This window comes from Callospermophilus lateralis, chromosome 19 (genome assembly GCF_048772815.1).
Source record: "Callospermophilus lateralis isolate mCalLat2 chromosome 19, mCalLat2.hap1, whole genome shotgun sequence".
Taxonomy (NCBI): Eukaryota; Metazoa; Chordata; class Mammalia; order Rodentia; family Sciuridae; genus Callospermophilus; species Callospermophilus lateralis.
Window position 1 is genome coordinate 5,590,756 of NC_135323.1, and position 8,562 is coordinate 5,599,317.

The following is an 8,562-nucleotide window of genomic DNA, read 5'->3' on the forward strand; positions in this document are numbered from 1 at the left end:
GAGGGAGGGAGGAGGGAGGAGGGAGGCGGCGGGAGGAGGGACCGGCGGCCGCGGAGGAGGGCGAGGAGGAGGGGCGCGGGGGGCGGCCTCCCTCCCTCGCGCGCCGGCTCGCCCGCTCCCGCCCTCGCTGCAAACCCCTCTCGCCGCGGCGGCCCCAGGCCCGGGGCGCCAGCTGCCAGGCGGGGCGTGCGCGCCGGGGGGAGGGGGAGGCCGGCTGGGCCTGGGGAGGGGAGGAAGGGCGGGCGGCCGCGGGAGCGGGCACCGGGAGGGCGGGAGGCAGCCCGGGTCGCCGCCGAGACGTTCGTCCTGCTCGCCCCCCCCCGCGGCCCCGCCCCCGGCCCGAGGGCAGCGCTAGGACACGGCCCGGAGGTGGCCTGGGGGGGGCGGGAGAGACCGAGATATCCCGCCCTCGGGGAAGCCCGGGAGTGGGGCGGGCGCGTGGGCCCAGAGGAAAAGCCCCGAAGACCGGGAAGATGGAGAAGATCTCAGCGGCCGAGGGGGCGGGGACCCTTGCCGCCTCCTGCGGGGTCACCTTGGCCAGGCCCCCCGCGGCCTCGGGCAGCTGGGAAGGCGACAGGAATGCCTCTCCGCAGGCCCTGATTTCTCCGCCCAGCCCAGTTTCAGGAACGCACAAGCCAAGGCCGCTCCCGATTCCAAAGGACGCAAACCGGGTTCGAGGCTTTGCTCGGCCTGTCGCGCCCATGCGACGTGGAGGGTCCCTGCCTTCCCCTTGGCCTCAGTTTACTTCACGGTGGAATAAGGACAAGGCCCGGATCAGAACAATCCGGGCTTCCACTGTCTTGGTGACAGCAATTGGGACAACCTAGGTCCCCAGCCTCTGAACGCTGCGAGGTCCTCAATCCCGCCTGGACCTCTCTGTTAGTAAGTACCATGAGTGGACACACGCTAGTGAGAAAGCCTGCGCCCAGCCACTAAGCTGTTTTCTGTCCCCTCACGTTGAGCCTCAGACTTGTGTTCTTGAGTGTTTTGTTTGGGCTAATCCTGAGCCCCCGCCCAGTATCTTATTGCCACTGTCTTGTCTGGTGACAAATTGTGGTTCAAAAACAGCCCTCCTGCTGCTGCCCAACCCTGCTTCACAATTGGCCCTGAATAGACCAGAAGTCGAAAAGACACTTTAGATTCAGCATCCTGGTTGTAATTCTGCCTTCGTTGGTGCATTTGATGCCACTGTAGCCCGCCAGAGCCTGAAGCACCTGGGCATAGCACCAGGCATAGCGCTTGGCACATGCTCCTGACCTGGTTGGTGTGCAGGTGGGCACATCATAGGTGCTCATGACATGGTGAACAAACGGACACATAGTAGGTGTTCATAACTGGTTGGGTGCATTCATAATAGATGCTCATGTGTGTGCTAATAAACATACTAGGTAGGTGTTTATTACCTATTGTGTGAATGGACACGCAGTAGGTGCTGATGACCTGTTGGTAGATAAATGAAAGGGATTTAAGAAAGCCCATTTACCGGGAGCAATGGATGTAAGGCAGCTATTTGGAGGTGACCTCCCCCTGCCCCGCGTTTCCCAAGTGTGGATAATGTGGAGTGTGGCCGGGTTAAACATTAGCCGGCAGATGGACCCAGGGGAAGGCCAGCTTTGGGAACTAAAGCGTCTAGCCGGGGTACTACTGTTAAGGGCCGACTCGCGGTCAGCGGACTAGTCGGGAGGGGCCTAAACTGAGGGCCTCAGAGCGCCCCCTCCCGGCGTCGGGAACCTTCGCGATTCGACTGGGACAACGGCCCTAAACCCACCCGGTCACACAATATGGAATCTTAGCAACAGCCCCTCGGGAATCGAGGTGCACCGAAAAAGGTACACAGTAACTGGCTATCTTAAATCTGATAGCAAAGATGTTTATCAAGGGCTGGGGTTGTGGCTCAGTGTAGACCCCTTCCTAGTACTTGTGAGGCACAGGGTTCAATCCTCAGCACCACATAAAAATAAATAAATAGAAAAAAGGTATTGTGTCCATCTGCAACTAAAAATATTTTTTTTAAAAAATGTTTATTGAGGGCTAGGGTTGTGGCTCAGAGGTAGAGCACTCGTCTAGCATGTGCGAAGCACTGAGTTTGATCCTCAGCACTACATAAAAATAAAATAAAGGTATTGTGTCCACCTAAAACTAAAAAATAAATGTTTTTTTAAAATGTTTATTGAAGGGCTGAGGGTTTAACTCAGAGGAAGAATGCATGCTTAGCATGCAAGAGCCCTGAGTTCAATTGCCAACAGCATGGAGGATGCTTATCAGTGTTTGAAGGATGCTAGGTACTATGAAAGGGTGTGGATAAACCCAGCTGAGGGAGACTTGGCTACAAGAAACTTCATCCAGGGGTGAGTGTAATCCCAGTTATTTGGAGGCTGAGGAGGAGGACTGCAAGTTTGAGGCCAGCCTAAGCAATTTAGCAAGACCCTGTCTCAACATAAAAAAAAACTATGCAGCTCAGTGACAAAACATCCCTGGGTTCAATTCCCAGTAATACAAGGAAAGAGAGAGAGAGAGAGAGGGATAGAAAGAAAAAAGGGACTTTACCCTGGAGGGCATAACTTCAAGTCGGTTTTTTCTGTACTTGTTCCCAGGGAGAACTCTGACCTGGGATCCCCACTCTCTCTGGATACAGCATTTGGATGACAAATAATATAATACCTCCTTCTGAGGCAGTTGTGAAAACTGAGGTACACTCAATACAGGGTAGTAACCACTGCTACATGTTAGACTTGGCCCATGGCTTGGCCAACTCCAGAACCCAACTGGTGTTTCCTTAGCTACCAGAAAACCCCTAAATTTGTCTGTTTGGTTCCTATAAAACCAATAAGAGTAAAGAAAGAACTCAGTAGTGCTGACCCAACCAGAATCCCCTCATCCTCAGCCAGACCAATACTTTCTCTCTGTTGGACATTTTCATTATATTCCCAATAGCCCTTTATTATTCCCATTTCACAGAAGTGGAAACTGAGGCAGAAAGAAATTAAGGTAGCCATGGTTTTATACACCATTAGGAAGCATGGTGCAGATTATAATCTCAGATAACTGGCAAGGTGGGGGACACCCAAGAGGCTAGCCTCTGAACTGTTTTCTTAGAGTCCTCTGCCTGCTTAGTGAAAGGTGGGCAAGGAGGAATGCCTACCCTTCCTGCTGTCGCCCAGGGTTTTCTCTCTCCAGGGGTCCTTGCTGTGAGCATTCATCCTTCCTGTGTGCTCAGAACATGGCTGCTTGGCTGGAGGATGGTTTACCCTTTTAGACTGAGAGTTCCCCAAGGAAAAAGACTTAGGGACATTGCCCTGTCACTCCCCCTGCAGAGTCCTGCGCAGGACCTGGCACGTAGAAAAGCTTCCTAAATATCACTGAAAAGTATATTTGGTGGCTAAATTTGGTGCCCTAAACTTTTTCAACATTTACCGAAGGCGTACTGTGCACTAGGCTAGGCACCCCACTCATACCTTTGAGGAGATCTAGTGGTGACCCCTTACCTGTCAGTACCCAGAGGAAATGCCATTCACTCATCACACACATGTACCTGCCCAATGAAAGGAAAGTGTACTGTACAGGGTAGGAGCTTACAGTTGGTAGAGTGCATGCCTAGCCTGCACAAGGCCCTGGGTTCAATCCCCAGCACCGCCGCCCCCCCCCCCAAAAAAAAAAAAAAGTAGGAGCTTAGTAAATGGCTCTTAAGTAACACAGTGCTAGGTCCAACAGGAAATCAGAGGTGTAGGGACAGTTCCTATCTTTTCAGAGCCTGAGCTGAGCATGAAAGATACAAGGCAACAGTGAAGTGAGCCTTAAGACCCATGATGCAGACACAGACAAAGGAACCAGGATGGATAAATGGTAGCAGGTCTCATGTTCCAACTCTTGACCTTGGCCAAGCTCTCTGACCTTTCTGAGCCTCAGTTTCCCTAGCTGTGAAATATCAATTATTTTTTTTTAGGTGTAGTTGGACACATACCTTTATTTATTTATTTTCCTTTCATTGGGCTGAGGATCAAACCAAGGGCCTCACACGTGCTAGGCAAGCGCTCTACCACTGAGCTACAACCACAGCCCTGAAGTATCAATCTTCAGGGAGCCTACCACAGGGCTGTGTGAGGCTCGGTGCAGAATTCATTGAAAAAACTTCCACCAAGCCAGGTGCAATGGAGCATGCCTGTAATCCCAGCAGCTCCGGAGGCTGAGACCAGAGGATTTTGAGTTCAAAACCAGCCTCAGCAATGATGAGGCGCTAAGCAACTCAATGAGACCCTGTCTCTAAATAAAATACAAAATAGGACTGGGGATATGGCTCAGTGGCTAAGTGTCCCTGAGTTCATTCCCTGGTACCCCCCCCCCAAAAAAAAAATAAATAAATAAATAAAAGGCTTCACCATCATCTGGCAGGGAGATAAAGGAAGAAAAATGATAGCTATTATTGTTATGAATGAAGCTGCAATCCACAGCGAGCAGGGCCCAGGCACAGGAAGAGTGATGGAGGGAGTGAGGTCAGGATGACTTATTAACCTTGAGCTGGCGGCCTTGGGAGCTCTCTCTGTTGGTTGGTGCTGGCTTGTTGAGCCTGCAGGGCTGGGGCTGTCTATGGGTGGGGTGTTTATTCTGGGAATCAGCCCTGACTGCATCTCACGCCCTGCTCCAGGGAAAAAGGAGGTCTTCAAGGTTTGATCCAGGTGGGCTTGGTGTATACAATATAGCCTACTCACAGGACTCAGGCTGAAAAGAGCCTCTGCCCTGAGGGCCTGGCTGGGTCTTGTGGATTTGGGACATATCAACTTTGAGTGTCTCACCTGACCCCTAAGAAACTTGTCCTAGAGCCAGGCTTGGTAGCACAGGCCTGTAATCCCAGTGGCTCAAGAAGTTGAGGCAGGATGATCAAGAGTTCAAAGCCAGCCTCAGCAAAAGTGAGGTGCTAAGCAACTCAGTGAGACCCTGTCTCTAGAAAATAGGGTTGGGGATGTGGCTTAATGATGTAGTGCTCCTGAGTTCAATCCCTGGTACCCCCACCATGCAAAAAAAAAAAAAAAAAAAAAACCTGTTCTAGAGACTGAAATACTCAGTTTAGGGGAGACTGGAGACTGATCCCTGAGTGCCAAAGCAGGATGCAGCTTCTGGGCTCAGGGGAGAGTGACATCACAGAGAGGGAACATCCATGCAGACTGTACTGCCTTTGGAGTCCCTGGGCCCCTTCATCAGAGTTGGCTTCACAGACATGTGAACTGTGTAGGTGCACAGGGACAGGTAACATGTTCTGCTGTCACTGGGCTCCAGTGTTTGCATTTTGTATTAAGCAGCCTGTCTTGCCTCCTTGCTGCTTTCCTGTGAGTACCTTCTTCAGGGCATTGGGCCATTGAGACTCACCCCTCAGCCACACCCAGTAAGACCGGATGACCTTAGGGAAGCCTCTTTTCCTAAAGGGTGGTAGACTAGCACCAATCCCCTCTGAAAAGTCTGAGGCCAGCTGTGTGATTGTGGTCAAGTGACTAAATTGTTCTGATCTTCTAGATATAACAATATACATACTTCATTCAAATAGTTGGGAGGCTTAAAAGAGTTAGTTTCTATAAAGGGCACAGCGCCTGACACGGAATAAGGAATAAGCACTCAGATGCGCTCAGGAGCCAGCTGCAAGGGCGCAGGCCTGTAATCCCTGCTGCTGGGGATGGGGGCTGAGACAGGAGGATCGCCAGTTCAAAGCCAACCTCAGCAAAGGCGAGGCACTAAGCAACTCAGTGAGACCCTGTCTCTAAATAAAATACAAAATAGGGCTGGGGATGGGCTCAGTGGTCTAGTGCCCCTGAATTCAATCCCTGATACCGCCCCCCAAAAAAAGAAGAAAGAAAAGTGCTCAGGGAATTAGAACTATTATGTTTATAAAAAATGAGAATGAGGGCTGGGTCTGGGGCTCAGCAGTAACGCACCTGCCTGGCATGTGTGAGGCACGGGTTCAATTCTCAGCACCGCATATTAATAAATAAAACAAAGGTCTATCAACAACTAATATATATATATATATATATATATATATATATATATATATATATTTTTTTTTTTTTTTTAATATGGAACGCTTCACGAATTTGCGTGTCATCCTTGTGCAGGGGCCATGCTAATCTTCTCTTTATCGTTCCAATTTTAGTATATGTGCTGCCGAAGTGAGCACCTAAAAATATATTTTTAAAAAAAATGAGAATGAGGGCTGGGGTTGTGGCTCAGCAGTAGAGTACTCGCCTCGAATGTGTGAGGTCCTAGGTTCGATCCTCAGCACCACATAAAAATAAGTAAATAAAGGTATTGTGTCCAACTACAACTAAAAAATAAATATTTAAAAAATGAGAATGAGAGGGCTGGGGTTAAGGCTCAGTGGTAAAGCGGGGGCCTAAGACATAGAAAACGCTGGGTTTGATTCTCAGCACCACCACATAAAAATAAATAAATAAAGATATTGTGTCTATCTACAACTAAAAAATAATAAAAAATAAAAAAGGTATTATGTCCAACTACAAGTAAAAAAAATTTAAAAAAATAAAAAGGGTTGGGGATGTGGCTCAGTGGTAAAGCACCCTGGCTTCGATCCCTGGTTTAAAAAAAAAAAAAAAATGTGGCATGTGCCTGAAATCCAAGGACTAGGCTGAAGAAGGAGGATCACAAGTCCAAGGCCAGCCTCAGCAATTTAGTAAGACCCTCAGCAGTTAAGCAAGACTCTGTCTCAAAAATGGGGCGGGTGTGGTGGAGCAGGCCCGTAATTCCAGCAATTCAGAAGGTTAAGGAAGGAGGATCACAATTTGAGGCCAGTCTGGGCAGTTTAGGGAGACTGTCTCAAAATTAAAAAAAAAAGGGGGGGAGGGGCTGGGGATATAGCTCAGGGTTAGAGCGACCCTTGACTTAATCCCCAGTACCAAAAGATGATGATGATGATGATGATGATGATGAAGAAGAATGAGGATGGGGCTGGGCGCGGTGGAGCGCACCTGTAATCGCAGAGAAGAGACTCTGGGATTGAGGCAGGAGGACTGCAAATTCAAGCCCAGTCTCAGCAATTTAACGAGACCTATTTCAAAATTCAAAATTAGAAGGACTGGGGATGTAGCTCAGTGGTAAAGCCTCTTCCTCACGTGCGCGAGGCCCTGGGTTTAATCTCCAACACCAAAATTTTAAAAGGAAAAGAAAATGAGAATTTAGGCAGAGGCACCAACTTGAAGTGAGGGGAGGGGTCTGCTTCGCATCCTTACAGACCCACCCCCAGGAGGAGTCGTCCCTCACATGACTCCGCCCCTCCGGCCTTCAGAGGGAGGAGACCCCCACCCTCCCGGAGCAGGGACGTGAGGGTGGAGGAACGGGCGCGACACATTTTTGAGTCGTGACCAAGTGGAAACTCCCTCCCCAGGGCGGAAGCCGGGGGCGCCCCACTGGGGCCCGAGTCTCCGCCGGGGCGGGATCCCAGGCCCAGGGGCGGGGCGCCGCGGACCAGCATGGCCCCGCCCCTCACCCGCCTTATAAATATGAATGAGCCGACTGGGGAGCGGAAGTGCCCGGCGGCCTCGGCTAGGGTAGCCCCGCCTTCGCTGCGGGCTCTAGGGGCGTGGCCTGGTCCTAGCGCCCCGCCCCTCCCTCCCCCCGCGGGGCCTCCTTCCGGCCGGCGCGCCCCGGACGTGACCTCGCGGGTACGCGCTGCAGCCGCTTGGCGGGAGACGCCAGCAGCCTAGCGCAGGTGTCCCCGTGCTTTGTTTCTCCTGGATTCCCCGGGTTCCTCGGCTTCCAGACACGTCTGTGCTGTCGTCGTTCATCCCGGTGCTGGGGACTCACGAGTGAACAGTGGAACAGAGCTGTCCTCGGGGAGCTTGCGTTCCAGGCACCAGGCGCCACCTGCGAGACTAATAAATGAAACGTGTAGGCTCTCAGATAAGGGCCCAGGCAAGGAAGTAAGCAGGGGAGCGAGTCACTGGGAAAGCTGATTGAGTCAAGACCTGAAGGAAGCAACAGAGCCAGCCATACAGGGAACTAACGAATAGTTTCCAGAAAGAGCATTACGGGTTTAGGGAACCAGAGCAGCCGTGCTTTGAAACCTGCTGGTATGGCAGAGGTGGAGAAAAAGAGATGGGGAGTAAAAGAGGATGGAGTAATGATGATGATGGCCTACGGTTTTGAGCAGGTGCCAGGCAACATGCTAAGTGCATTGTACATCTTTTTTTATTTCATCCTGGGGATGGTGGGAGGTAGGCACTGCCATTATCTGGGAGGAAATCAGACTCAGGGTGGTTAAATAACTTCTCCAAGGTCACACAGCTTGGAAGTGGCCAGACCTGCATTGGAACCTAAAATGCCTATGAGACCGGGGTGGGACGACCTTGGCCAGGACCTGGTCCTCCCTTTCCTCCCAAAGGGTTGGGACTGACCTCCAGAGGTGAAGGATGGACTCGCAGGGCCTTTTTTTTGCTCTTGGGTACCCTCAGAGCTGGCCTGTACACTCTGAAAATCAGTACATAGAGCAAGGGCATGCAGAGCCTTTGCAAAGGTCTGTTCTCCCACTATATGATTTTGTTGTCTGAGAAAGTGTTTGTC

General features: G+C 51.1%; 1 non-coding gene across 1 annotated transcript; it reads right to left on the reverse strand.

The window, feature by feature from the left end:
- Positions 1-6,056: 6,056 nt before the first annotated feature.
- Positions 6,057-6,163, reverse strand: LOC143385520 (U6 spliceosomal RNA). The gene has a single exon (XR_013089475.1). It is a non-coding gene; the product is annotated as a U6 spliceosomal RNA (small nuclear RNA).
- Positions 6,164-8,562: the final 2,399 nt, after the last annotated feature.